Genomic DNA, 15,433 nt, shown 5'->3' with positions numbered 1-15,433 from the left:
GACGATATATGAAATAACTATAATAAATACAAAAACAGCAAACTGAACGTGAAACCTAATTACAGCCTATCTAGTGAACACTACACAGAGACAGGAACAATCACCCACGAAATACACTGTGAAAACCAGGCTACCTAAATACGGTTCCCAATCAGAGACAACGAGAATCACCTGACTGATTGAGAACCACCTCAGGCAGCCAAGCCTATGCTACACCCCTACTCAGCCGCAATCCCAATGCCTACAAAACCCCAATACGAAACACAACATATAAACCCATGTCACACCCTGGCCTGAACAAATAATTAAGGAAAACACAAAATACTATGACCAAGGCGTAACAATGACACAACCATTTTACAGGTGGAGAGAGAGGGTTGAGGAGGAGGCTTGAAGTGCCGGGCATCTTGTTATGATATGCATTATCTGAATTATGTCTACAGTATTATAACTAGGAGGAGCGGCTTTTATGGAGGAACTTTGAATGTCATTTGAGCTAGCTAGCTAAAAAGCTTGTGTGTAAAAGAGCGGCACCAGAATTTAAAAACATCTTGCGATTTTGTAGTTAATACATCCAACGTGAAAGGTGATAACTAGGTCTATAGTATCCATAACTAGCATTGAAAAAAAGTGAATCCATTTTTCTCACGCCAAATAAAATCTCTCTCCATTCTTCTGAACCAAACTTGTAACGTCAGTAGTAGCCTATGGTAACGCTGGTAAAGTAGCGTATGGTAACGTCAGTACATTGGCCTATGCATCGGAGGGGGGAGGGGCAGGTAGCCTAAACACGCGCACACTGGCAAAGATTTTCAGCATGCAGGCAGATACCGGAATACATTTCTGAGTGACAGAGGCACTTTTTTTGTGGGACTAGGAAAAAATGCTTGGAACATTTAAAAATTACGTTATTAACCGGTTCCCATGTTTGAAAAAGAATGGTTCTGTTCCGGAACCGTATGAACCACTTTCGTTTCCGTTTCTGTTCATTGAAAATGTTTGTTATTTTATGGTTTTTGGTTCTGTTCCAACCCCTGATTGTATAACCTTCCAGAAGGATAACCATCTCTGCAACACTCTACCCTCATTGTATAACTAATAGGCTACGTGTTTTTAGATCGAATGAGGTGGATGAAGCTACAGCAACCAATGTGATAATGGTTGGGCTAATTTCTGCTGGTTTTTTTCTGTTCTCCAAATAGCATTTTAGAGTTTTCAATAGTCTAGATTTGCTGTAAATGAGCTTCAACTTCCTTAAAATTCTTAAACACAAACACTTTTTGTTCTTCTATCCTCGTGAGGACCTAAAATGTATTTCCATTCAAAATCCTATTTTCCTTTAACCCGTAACCCTAGACCAAACCCTAACTCCTAAACCTAACAACTAACCGATTACCCTAACTCTAATTCCATAGTTATAACCATAATCCTAACCCTAACTCTTAAACTTAACAACTAACCGATTACCCTAACTCTAATTCCATAGTTATAACCCTAGACCAAACCCTAACTCTTAAACTCAGAATAGCCTTTGTCCTCATGTGGATGTAGGAAAGGATTTTCCTTGTTTTACTATCCTTGTGGGGACTTTGTGGGATTTTAGGTCCCCACAAGGATAGAAGAACGAGGAAGTATTTAGATCCTTTGATTTTTTCCCCCCACATTTTGTTACTTTACAGCCTTATTCTAAAGTGGATTAAAACATAATAATCCTCAGTAATCTACACACAATACCCCATAATGACAAAGTAAAAACAGTTTTTTCAACTTTTGGTAAATGTATTCAAAATAAAAAACAGATACCTTATTTACACCCTTTGCTATGAGAGTTGAAATTGAGCTCAGGTGCTTACTGTTTCCATTGATCATCTTTGAGATGTTTCTACAACTTGATTGGAGTCCGCCTGTGGTACATTCACTTGATTGTACATTCACTTGATTGTACCTGACTTGGAAAAGGCACACTAGGATTCCTTAAGGTGGGGTGATTGATTGGGGCGTGTTTGTTCCACCTGTCTATACAGGCAGGGAGCCCAGCCAACAGCGAGTTGCAGTAATCCAGACGGGAGATGACAAGTGCCTGGATTAGGACCTGCGCCTCTTCCTGTGTGAGGCAGGGTCGTACTCTGCGGATGTTGTAGAGCATGAACCTACAGGAACGGGCCACCGCCTTGATGTTAGTTGAGAACGACAGGGTAATGTCCCACTGTTGACAGTGCATGTCAGAGCAAAAACCAAGCCACGAGGTCGAAGGAATTGTCCGTAGAGACAGGGTTGTGTCGAGGTACAGATCTGGAGAAGGGTACAAAAAATGTCTGCAGCATTGAAGGTCCGCAAGAACACGATAACCTCCATCATTCTTAAATGGAAGAAGTTTGGAACCACCAAGACTTTTCCTAGAGCTGGCTGCTCGGCCAAACTGAGCAATCGGAGAGAAGGACCTTGGTCAGGGAGATGACCAAGAACTCGATAGTCACTCTGACAGAGCTCTAGAGTTCCTCTGTGGTGATGGGGGAACCTTCTAGAAGGATAACCATCTCTGCAACACTCCACCAATCAGGCCTTTATAGTAGAGTGGCCATACGGAAGCCACTCCTCAGTAAAAAGGTACATGACAGCCCACTTGGAGTTTGCCAAAACCAACCTAAAGACTCTAAGACCATGAGAAACAAGATTCCCTGGTCTGATGAAACCAAGATTGAACTCTTTGGCCTGAATGCCAAGAGTCACTTCCAGAGAGAACCTGGCTCCATCCCTTCGGTGAGGCATGGTTGCGGCAGCATCATGCTGAGGGGATGTTTTTCAGTGGCAGGGAAAGATGAATAGAGCAAAGTACAGAGAGATCCTTGATGAAATCCTGCTCAGGAGGTTCACATTCCAACAGGAAAACGACCCTCTCAGCCAAGACAACACAGGAGTGGCTTCGGAACAAGTCTCAATATCCTTGAGTGACCTAGCCAGAGCCCTGACTTGAACCCAATTGAACATCTCTATAGAGACCTGAAAATAGCTGTGTAGCAACGCTCCCCATCCAACCTGACAGAGCTTAAGAGGATCAGCAGAGAAGAATGGGAGAAAGTCCCCAAATAAAGGTGTGCCATGCTTATAGCGTCATAAACAAGAAGACTTGAGGCTGTAATCGCTGTTCAAGGTGCTTCAACAAATACTTATGTAAATGTGATATTTCTATATATATTTTTTATGAATGAGCAAAAATGTCTAGGAACATGTTGGTTTGTTATTATGGGTTAATGTGTGTAGATTGTTGAGAGAGAAAAACACTTATCAATTTTATATTAAGGCTGTAACGTAACAAAATGTGGAAAAAGTCAAGGGGTCTGAATAGTTTCCAAAGTATTTTCTATTAACTTAATTAAGAGTATGTTTAATTTACAGAATCAGGTTTGATCAGCAATTTTTTTCCTACTCTTGGCTTGGTTATCTTTCCCCTCCAGGGTTTAATTTTGAGGCCAAGTCGAATGATGACTCTGGGTTTGTCTATTGAGGAAATTGTTTTAGCTGTGGGGCGTGGATGGACAAGACAGGAGAGAGTGACACAGCTCATAACAAAGGAATCCCAGCTACACCTAGGTACAGTTGCTTTGCCCTTTGCTCAAGACAAGACAAGATATGATAAAATATAATGTACTTTACTGTCCATTAACCCTAATTGCACTAACAGGGGTCTAAAATGTAAAAAAAAAAAAATATCCTTATGAAACGTTGGGACATTGTCAAGCAACTAGTTACAGACATAAAAACACAATTTACGATGTTTCCGTGTTAATACGGCGGAATGAAAAATGATCTCGCTTTTGTATACCAGTGCTGCTTTTCTTACTAGTGACCCACTTTCACTAACTCAAAAAAATGTTGATGAGTTATGGCAATTGGTATACTACTTCGCAGAAATGTCAGAGGTTGAATTGTCTATTTAAACATGATACAGTACCGCACTGGAATTGTAAAAATAAAAATGGTGTGTATGTTTTCCGATCGATGTTTTGTTCTAGGTCGTAATACCTCTTTGCCCTATGAAGAGTGGAACAGGAAGATCCAGCAGAACTTTGATGTTCTATCCCACTGGGCACACACTGTTTGAATCAACGTCCTTTCAATGAAATTACGTTGAACCAACGTGGAATTAGACATTGAATCAACGTCTGTTGCCCGTTGCGATGTGTCTCACAACCTTCAGCACCCCAATGAGAAACATCCAGACCTGGTGCACAAGAGAGGCATCTACAAGGACAGCCATGGGGCCGCCCGTTCCTGGTGTGACTAGCAGCTAAGGCCTAACTTTGCTATCACCATTGTGGTGGTAACCACTGTTCCTTTTTTACTGCCTCATTAGCTTTGTAGCTAAAGTCCTAGTGTCCTGTCCAAGGGAAATAATTCTACATCAAACTGCCTCATGCTAAAGAAACAGGAAGATAGGCCCCCTACCCGATGGGTCACTCTGGCTCTGATAAGGCTTACATAGCTACATCATTAGTGTTGTAAAGGAAAGTCAGTACTCTGGATAACCCGAACACTATCAATGTGGGTGAAGAAAAGGTTATCACACATTTCTGTCATTAATAGCCGTAAGACAGGTCTGTCTCTGGCTAACCCTAACCCTGTACTAAGGTTACTAATGTATTTTTGCTGAATATTATGTGAGTGTAACGGCCGTCGTCAGTGGAAGAAGGTGAGGACCAAGGTGCAGGGTGGTATGTGTCCATATTTATTCAAATGAACACGGAAATAACAAAGACAGTTCTGGCTGGTGCAGACACACAACAGAAAACAATCACCCACGAAACACAATAGAAAACAGGCTCCCTAAATATGGTTCTCAATCAGGGACAACGATTGACAGCTGCCGCTGATTGAGAACCATACCAGGCCAAACACAGAAATGGCAAATCATTGAAAAACTAACATAGACAACCCACCCAACTCACGCCCTGGCCACACTAAAACAAAGACATAAGGTCAGAACGTGACAGTGAGTCTTTCAAACAAATATACTGTCCAGTATTCCCCGGGCTGCATTACAGTGTCTCTATAAAGTATTATTTCTTCTGAATCAGAGGTCATCATTTGTCACAACATCAGACCCTACATTTCTCAGCACAGGCTTTAGAGATTGGAAGAAGGCTATTGATAAGTTTTCAGCTCATGCTAAAAGTCACTCCCATTGCCACTCAGTTACAGTGAATGCACGGGAATCACAATTCTTAAAAATGGAATGTTGCAAACCATTACAGACTACAAAGGGAAGCCAAGCCGAGAGCTACCCAGTGAAGCGAGCCTACCAGATGAGCTAAACTACTTACATTCTCGCTTCAAGGCAAATAACACTGAAACATGCATGAGAGCACCAGCTGTTCCGGACGACTGTGTGATCACGCTCTCCGCAGCCGATGTGAATAAGATCTTTACACAGGTCAACGCTCACAAGGCCGCAGGGCCAGACGGATTACTAGGACGTGTACTGCAAGCATGACCAACTTGCAAGTGTCTTCACTGACATTTTCAACCTCTCCCTATCTGAGTCTGTAATATCAACATGTTTTAAGCAGACCACCATAGTCCCTGTGCCAAAGAACACTAAGGTAACCTGCCTAAGTGACTACCGACCCATAGCAGTCACGTCTGTAGCCATGAAGTGAAGTGCTTTGAAAGGCTGGTCATGGCTCACATCAACAACTATCCCAGAAACCCTAGACCCACTTCAATTTGCATACCGCCCTAACAGATCCACAGATGATGCAATCTCTATTGCACTCCACATTGCCCTTTCCCACCTGGATAAAAGGAACACCTATGTGAGAATGCTATTCATTGACTACTGCTCAGCGTTCAACACCATAGTGTCCTCAATGCTCATCAATAAGCTAAGGGACCCTGGGACTAAACACCTCCCTCTGCAACTGGATCCTGGACTTCCTGACGGGCAGCCCCCAGGCGGTAAGGATAGGTAACAACACACACGCTGATCCTCAACACAGGGGCCCCTCAGGGGTGCATGCTCAGTCCCCTGTCACGAACCGGCTCGAAGCCCGTAACAAAAGGGAGACAACGTGGAGATAGTTAATAAATATATTTTGTTATTCCTTAAGGTAACCTAAATGCAATTAACAATGGTGTGTGTAATCAGTAGTGCAAGTGAGTGTTTTGCATGCATAAATGTGATAATGCGGGGTGTTGAAAGGTGCCAAAGCAAACAACCAAAAGGCCACAAAAATACCACAACAAAATCTATGAAGGTGCCTGCATGGAGAGAGTCTCCCCAATGAATCTGGAAGAGGTGTATTCATCCTGGGACACACCCGGGCCCAGGTGTTTCCCATGTAGCTGACGACCCTCCTAACTCCGCCCACCAGTATCCTAATAAGGAAACAAGAACAAAGAGAGAATACGGCAGACAGAGTGGGAGGGTCGTCACACCCCTCCTGTACTCCCTGTTCACTCATGACTGCATGGCCAGGAACAACTCCAACACCATCATTAAGTTTGCCGATGAAACAACAGTGGTAGGCCTGATCACCGACAATGACAAGACAGCCTATAGGGAGGAGGTCAGAGACCTGGCCGTGTGGTGCCAGGACAACAACCTCTCCCTCAACGTGACCAAGACAAATGAGATGATTGTGGACTACAGGAAAAGGAGGACCGAGCAAACCCCAATTCTCATCAACAGTGCTGTAGTGGAGCAGGTTGAGAGCTTCAATGACGATGACGAGACAGCCTATAGGGAGGAGGTCAGAGACCTGGCCATGTGGTGCCAGGACACCAACCTCTCCCTCAACGTGACCAAGACAAATGAGATGATTGTGGTCTACAGGAAAAGGAGGACCAAGCACACCCCAATTCTCATCAACAGTGCTGTAGTGGAGCAGGTTGAGAGCTTCAAGTTCCTTGGTGTCCACATCACCAACAAACTAACATGATCCAAGCACACCAAGACAGTCGTGAAGAGGGAACGACAAAACCTATTTCCCCTCAGGAGATTGAAAATATTTGGAATGGGTCCTCAGATCCTCAAAATGATCTACAGCTGCACCATCGAGAGCATCCTGGTTGATCACTGCCTGGTTTGGCAACTGCTCGGCCTCCAACTGCAAAACACTGCAGAGGGTAGTGTGTACGGCTCAGTACATCACTGTGGCCAAGCTTACTGCCATCCAGGACCTCTATACCAGGTGATGTCAGAAGAAGGCCCTACAAATGGTCTAGTTCTCCAGCCACCTAGTCATAGACTGTTCTCGCAGCAAGTGGTACCGGAGCACCAAGTCTAGGTCCAAGAGACTTCCCAAGCCTTAAGATTCATGAACATCTAATCAAAAGACTACTTTCTTATTAGATGACAAATTATACTGTTTTGAGAAATGTATTCTCAGTTGCACACGATGTAACTGCCATACCTGGCCTGAAGTAAGTTCTGGCCTGAAGCACCAACCTTAATGTCATGTTAGGCCTACAGCGTGTTCACGACCAAGATAAACCAATAACATCTGTACTTAGGGATAATAAATATACAGACTTCGCTGCGGATTCAGGTAGGCAACAGGCTGTAGGCCTAACATCACTGTCATGTGAGGCCTACAGCGCGTTGTATGCAAAGCTATTGAAAATAACAGTTTTGAAGGTGTAGTTAATTTTGCTAAATAAATTTTCTCATTAATGACAAATGATAATGTTTTGATGGAGTGATTTTAATCTTGAGACTGGTATATGAAGCTTTGATGGTGTTTAGTGCATTTTGCAAGATAATTGTTTCGGCAACCCCACTTCAGTTAAGGGGGCTGCATTACAGTTTGTCTAGATTCATTGAATACTGAAGGAAACGTATAACCAGTTAGCCTAGAAATTTCTGATTGTTATCACACTAAATGCAAATGCTAAACAGTTTTTTAATAGTAGATGTATCTCTCTATAACAAGACAGTTCTTGCAAAACAGGGGAACAACTCTCTACATGAGCCTCAAATAGCAATTGTCCAAAGCATGTACATTTTTCCCCTGAGAATGAAGACGTTGGATCCAGAGTGAGTGACTGTGTGTGAAATACCATGCTATTACATACAGTTTAAGTCGGAAGTTAACATACACTTAGGATGGAGTCATTAAAACTCGTTTTTCAACCACTCCACAAATGTCTTGTTAACTATAGTTTTGGGAAGTCGGTTAGGACATCTACTTTGTGCATGACACAAGTAATTTTTCCAACAATTGTTTACAGATAGATTATTTCACTTATAATTCACTGTATCACAATTCCAGTGGGTCAAAAGTTTACATACACTAAGTTGACTGTGCCTTTAAACAGCTTGGGAAATTCCAGAAAATAATGTCATGGCTTTAGAAGGTTCTGATAGGCTAATTGATAGTCCATAAAAAGCCAGACTACGGTTTGCAAATGCACATGGGGACAAAGACCCTACTTTTTGGAGAAATGTCCTCTAGTCTGATGAAACAAAAATAGAACTGCCTTAATGACCAACGTTATGTTTGGAGGAAAAAGAGGGTGGCTTGCAAGCCGAAGAACACCATTCCAACCGTGAAGCACAGGGGTGGCAGCATCATGAGGAAAGAAAATTATGTGGATTTATTATCAGTCAGGAAGTTAAAGCTTGGTCACAAATGTGTCTTCCAAATGGACAATGACCCCAAGCATATTTCCAAATGTGTGCAAAAAACAACAAAGGCAAGGTATTGGAGCGGCAATCACAAAGCCCTGACCTCAATCCTATAGAAACTTTGTGGGCAGAACTGAAAAAGTGTGTGCGAGCAAGGAGGCCTACCACCCTGACTCAGTTACACCAGCTGGAGGAGGAATGGGCCACAATTCACCCAGCTTATTGTGGGAAGCTTGTGGAAGGCTAGCCGAAACGTTTGACCTACAGTGCCTTGCGAAAGTGTTCGGCCCCCTTGAACTGTGCGACCTTTTGCCACATTTCAGGCTTCAAACATAAAGATATAAAACTGTATTTTTTTTGTGAAGAATCAACGACAAGTGGGACACAATCATGAAGTGGAACGACATTTATTGGATATTTCAAACGTTTTTAACAAATCAAAAACTGAAACATTGGGCGTGCAAAATTATTCAGCCCCCTTAAGTTAATACTTTGTAGCGCCACCTTTTGCTGCGATTACAGCTGTAAGTCGCTTGGGGTATGTCTCTATCAGTTTTGCACATTGAGAGACTGAACTTTTTCCCATTCCTCCTTGCAAAACAGCTCGAGCTCAGTGAGGTTGGATGGAAAGCATTTGTGAACAGCAGTTTTCAGTTCTTTCCACAGATTCTCGATTGGATTCAGGTCTGGACTTTGACTTGGCCATTCTAACACCTGGATATGTTTATTTTTGAACCATTTCATTGTAGATGTTGCTTTATGTTTTGGATCATTGTCTTGTTGGAAGACAAATCTCCGTCCCAGTCTCAGGACTTTTGCAGACTCCATCAGGTTTTCTTCCAGAATGATCCTGTATTTGGCTCCATCCATCTTCCCATCAATTTTAACCATCTTCCCTGTCCCGGCTGAAGAAAAGCAGGCCCAAACCATGATGCTGCCACCACCATGTTTGACAGTGGGGATGTTGTGTTCAGGGTGATGAGCTGTGTTGCTTTTACGCCAAACATAACATTTTGCATTGTTGCAAAAAAAATCAATTTTGGTTTCATCTGACCAGAGCACCTTCTTCCACATGTTTGGTGTGTCTCCCAGGTGGCTTGTGGCAAACTTTAAACGACACTTTTTATGGATATCTTTAAGAAATGGCTTTCTTCTTGCCACTCTTCCATAAAGGCCAGATTTGTGCAATATACGACTGATTGTTGTCCTATGGACAGAGTCTCCCACCTCAGCTGTAAATCTCTGCAGTTCATCCAGAGTGATCATGGGCCTCTTGGCTGCATCTCTGATCAGTCTTCTCCTTGTATGAGCTGAAAGTTTAGAGGGACGGCCAGGTCTTGGTAGATTTGCAGTGGTCTGATACTCCTTCCATTTCAATATTATCGCTTGCACAGTGCTCCTTGGGATGTTTAAAGCTTGGGAAATCTTTTTTGTATCCAAATCCGGCTTTAAACTTCTTCACAACAGTATCTCAGACCTGCCTGGTGTGTTCCTTGTTCTTCATGATGCTCTCTGCGCTTTTAACGGACCTCTGAGACTATCACAGTGCAGGTGCATTTATACGGAGGTGGATTGTATTTATCATCATTAGTCATTTAGGTCAACATTGGATCATTCAGAGATCCTCACTGAACTTCTGGAGAGAGTTTGCTGCACTGAAATTAAAGGGGCTGAATAATTTTGAAATATCCAATAAATGTCGTTCCACTTCATGATTGTGTCCCACTTGTTGTTGACTCTTCACAAAAAAATACAGTTTTATATCTTTACGTTTGAAGCCGGAAATGTGGCAAAAGTTTGCAAAGTTCAAGGGGGCCGAATACTTTCGAAAGGCACTGTAAGTTAAACAATTTAAAGGCAATGCTACCGAAAACGAATTGGGTGTATGTAAACTTCTGACCCACTGGGAATGTGATGAAAGAAATAAAAGCTGAAATAAATAATTTTCTCTACTATTATTCTGACTTTTCACATTCTTAAAATAAAGTCGTGATCCAAACTGAATTAAATGTCAGAAATTCTGAAAAACTGAGTTTAAATGTATTTGGCTAAGGTGTATGTAAACTTCCGACTTCAACTGTATACAGGGCACTACTTTTTTACAAGGACCCATAAGGAATAGAGTATCATTTCAGACACAACCACTGACATGTTTCGTCCACACATTCACATACAGTACAGCATTCTTCTTGTGTTGTTGCTTTATTTAGACACATCAGAACAGAAAGGTGAAAGATGGAGGATAAATAGGTAAGACATTGGCAGCGTACCATAGATTCGCTCCCCAGCAATACTCAGAAAACGTCTGTGTTACTCACTAGACTAGACCAATCTCTTGCACCACAGTTAACATGTCATCTATTTTCATGGTGTCTATGATAATGCTCTGGATAGCGAGAATTTCAATGTCGCTAAGGGCTTCCAATACCCCAAGGATCCGTTAATACATTTACAGCCCACACAAACATTTCTGAGCAGATATGAACTGTACTTTGCCAAGAAGATGGGAGATCTACGAAAAGACTGTTAACCTAGTGAAGAATGTCCTCTCTAGGCATAACATTCACTTGGAGAGGTAAGACACAAGGCCAAGAACTTAAGTGACTGCAAAATACTACACAGTTCTCAATTGTTTAAACAATAAGTGACCAAAATGGTTTTGAAAATGCTCTCAGGATGAAATAATGTTTTTTCGAGTCAGAAGTACATTCGATTTTTCCGTTGTTTCACTCAAATTATATTATTTATTATATTTGTCACATAATCAATATTTTCTCTTATCACCCACCAGATTGTCTTGGACGGGTCTACTTGAGCTGACGAATGAGAATGGCCAGTACTGTCCCTTCAGCTGTGAGACCCAGGCCTGGTCCATCACCACCATACTGGAGGTCCTGCAAGATCTGTAGGTTGAGAATATATTCTCCCCCTTTTCTTTTGTTCTTTTCTCTTGTCAAATCAAATTGTATTGGTCACATACACAGGTTTAGCATATGGGGGCTGCAGGTAGCCTAGTGATTAGAGCGTTGGGCCAGTAACCGAAAGGTTGCTGGATCGAATTCCCGAACTGACAATGTAAAAATCTGTCATTCTGTCCCTGAATAAGCTAGTTAACGCACTGTTCCTCAGTAGGCCATCATAGTAAATAAGATTTGTTTTAACTGACTTTCCTAGTTAAATAAAGGTTACATTTAAATATAGATATATATATGTAATTAAGGAATATATAAACAATAGGATGAGCAATGTCAGAGTGGCATACACCCATTACAGTTTCAGCCTCCTAGTCTATCAGTTTTCAAAAATATTTTAACTTTGACAGTATTTTCAGTGAAGCCATTTTAAACAGTATCTCATATCTTAGCTGAAACCCTGTGTCTATCTCTAAAAACGGCCTTTAACAACATAAGAAACCTCCCTCAACCTCTTTGTTACATCTGGATATTATGCCAATGTGCGTTTTCATAAATGTGGCTTGCATGGTCAATGTAGGCCTTGTCAATACATCTTGAATTGCTTTGAAATCTTGTAGACTTAAATCTTTTAGTACTTTTTTCTTAATTTTGCACTCTCATCCCTGCAAGGGTGAATTACCTGACTTCCAGTTCTAAATGCTGTCTCATACAATAGCCCATATATTTTTGCCCTTGTGACTCACGATGAGGCATCAAACTGTGAATCAGAAATGTCAAAAATAGTGTGAAAATCTTGTCTGTAAATCCACATGCTACATCACCGACCACCATAATAAAAAATACAAAAATACCATTTTTGTTTTGGTTTAAACTTGTATGAATTATACCAGTAGAAATAAATCATTTGAAGTAATCGTCTCTTGCTGTTTCCTGCATAGTCATGATGATTCAGCCCCTTTTCTGCAAAGTCATTGTTTATTCATCCTCTTGCTGGAAGCCATCATATCCTACAGATTGTTATTCCATGCTGGTAGTGGCATTGCCCAATGTGTTGATGTTTCTCATCGCCCATTTAGCTGTGTGGAAACAAAGGACACGCACATCGTCTTAGTCATACACACACAACATGTCTTAACCCCACACACACCACTGAGAAGAACATGGGAAAAACACAAAGTCTGACGTATAGGACGCCTCACAGGCCTCATAAACAGCTGCCCAAATATGCCTCCCCACACATAGAACCAGTCTTTAAAATAAATAAATAAAACACGCTCACAGACACCTGCATCTCTCGTTCAACATCAATCAACACACATTCCTGAGTGAACAAAATCCACCAAACCACGCCCCAGAAACACATCGGAAAACCTAACCTACTTGACATACACATACAATACATACAACACATACAATACCACTACATTGTAGAATAATAGTGAAGTCATCAAAACTATGAAATACACATATGGAATCATGTAATAACAAAAAAAGTGTTAAACAAATCAAAATATTGTTTAGATGATAGATTCTTCAAAGTAGCCACCCATTGCCTTGATGACAACTTGTACACTCTTGGCATTTCTCTCAACCAGCTTCACCTGAAATGCTTTTCCAACAGTCTTGAAGGAGTTCCCACAAGCTGAGCACTTCATGGCTGCTTTTCCTACACTCTGCGGTCCAACTCATCCCAAACCATTTCATTTGGGTTGAGGTTGGTTGATTGTGGAAGCCAGGTCTGGTTAAGCAGGTTAAGTATTCCTTGAACTCTAAATAAATCACAAACAGTGTCACCAGCAAAGCACCATCATAGCTGTTCCTCCATGCTTCACGGTGGGAACTACACATGCGGAGATCATCCGTTCACCTACTGTACTCTGTGTCTCACAAAGGCGGTTGGAACCAAACACGGCAATTCGAACCAAAAATCTCAAATTTGGACTCATCAGACCAAAGGACAGATTTCCACCTATCTAATGTCCATTGCGCGTGTTTCTTGGCCGAAGCAAGTCTCTTCTTCCTATTGGTGTCCTCTTGTAATGGTTTCTTTGCAGCAATTCGACCATGAATGCCTGATTCACGCAGTCTCCTCTGAACAGTTGATGTTGAGATGTGTCTGTTACTTGAACTCAGTAAAGCATTTATTTGGGCTGTAATTTCTTAGGTTGGTAACTGTAATGAACATATCTTCTGCAGCAGAGGTAACTCTGGGTCACCCTTTCCTGTGATGGTCCTCGTCAGAGCCAGTTTCCTCATAGCGCTTGATGGTTTTTGCAGCTGCACTTGAAGAAACTTTCAAAGTTCTAGAGATTTTCCAGATTGACTGACCTTCATGTCTTAAAGGAATGATGGACTGTCGTTTCTCTTTGCTTATTTGAGCTGTTCTTGCCATAATATGGACTTAGTCTTTTACCAAATAGGGCTATCTTCTTTATACCACCCCTACCTTGTCACAACACAATGATTGCCTAAAACACATTAAGAAGGAAAGAAATTCCACAAGTTAACTTTTAAAAAGGCACACCTGAAATGCATTACTGGTGACTACCTCATGAAGCTGGTGGAGAGAATGCCAAGAGTGTGCAAAGCTGTCATCAAGGCGCTGAAGAGGTGGTTCACCCAGGGCTAGAACCGACACTGACTGAGATGCAGTGCCTTAGACCGCTGCGCCACTCGGGAGCCCATTTATATCTGTCTCTGGACGTATTCCCCTGCTCAGACATTGCATGCATCAATCTATGTTTGCGTGCTACGTCATCGACTGTGCCGCAGTCTATTTATAGATTGCTATAAATAATATGTGTAAAAGCTGATACATAAAATACCTGTCCATTGTAAGATCTGTGCAGAGGAATGCCCCTTTGTCTTCACCTAGGGCTAGATTCCATCCACATCGCCGAAGTTCATTATAGCTATATTTTTTTCAAATCCTTTGGTACATTTCACAACACTTAGTACAAAACTCTAAACAGATAATCAAGAAGGCAGTTGTTTCACACCAATTGACTAAGTACAACACAACAATTTATGTTATTTTATTTTAAATGTAAATGTTCACCAAACTGTTTTCATGTAGAAGTACATGTTTCACATTGCAATACATGTTCAAATAAAGTAATTGCTTTTCACAATGCAATGTTCACATATTTTCTTATATGACTGTCTTCTCATTCGTTAAAATATATTTTACTATCCGTCTGCTTTTAATTGATAACCACTTAACCTTTTGGTAAAACTATAGATTCTAAGCATTTTTTTCTACTCCAGATTTTGAGAACAACATAATGAAAATGTATGCTTGTAAACATATGAAGTATGATAAACTGTATACTGTAACGTACTATTATATTGATGACAATTGGAATTTTACTTCACAGTAAGTTTTAAGCTATCTGATATTGACAAGATCAGAGATAATTCTGCCGGACAATTAAGACCGAAATCAGGCTTTGTGATATCTGTTTTATCTTATGACAGAGTGTCCTGGTTGAATTATCTTCAGTTTTAGAGAAAGTTGAGTGTCAAATTTGCAGTAACCACAAAATCCAAGGAACAACCAAGGAAAACAGCAGTAAATGAAGTTAATGCACTCTGGCTTTGTTCCATCGTGTTTTGACTACAGTTACTACGGTTTGCCTTGGTATTCTATGTGCTCCGAGTTCAGGCCATCACGGTCATGACACACACACACCATGACAGCCAAGAAAGTTGGGATAAACACATTTATATTTGAGATAGTACACTTTACTTTTGCATTACCCATATAGTTTTAAGGTCATACAAAGGTAGAGTGCACTGTCAACAGTCTGCCTCCTGTCCATCCTATTACCGTAGGTACACCTTCCTGAAAATAATGGCACTATACTGTGCTTAAACCTGATCTGCCTTGAAA

The sequence above is a fragment of the Oncorhynchus gorbuscha genome, linkage group LG14 (assembly GCF_021184085.1).
Source record: "Oncorhynchus gorbuscha isolate QuinsamMale2020 ecotype Even-year linkage group LG14, OgorEven_v1.0, whole genome shotgun sequence".
Classification (NCBI taxonomy): Eukaryota; Metazoa; Chordata; class Actinopteri; order Salmoniformes; family Salmonidae; genus Oncorhynchus; species Oncorhynchus gorbuscha.
The sequence above is the reverse complement of the archived record's forward strand: the minus strand, read 5'-3'. Positions refer to the sequence as shown.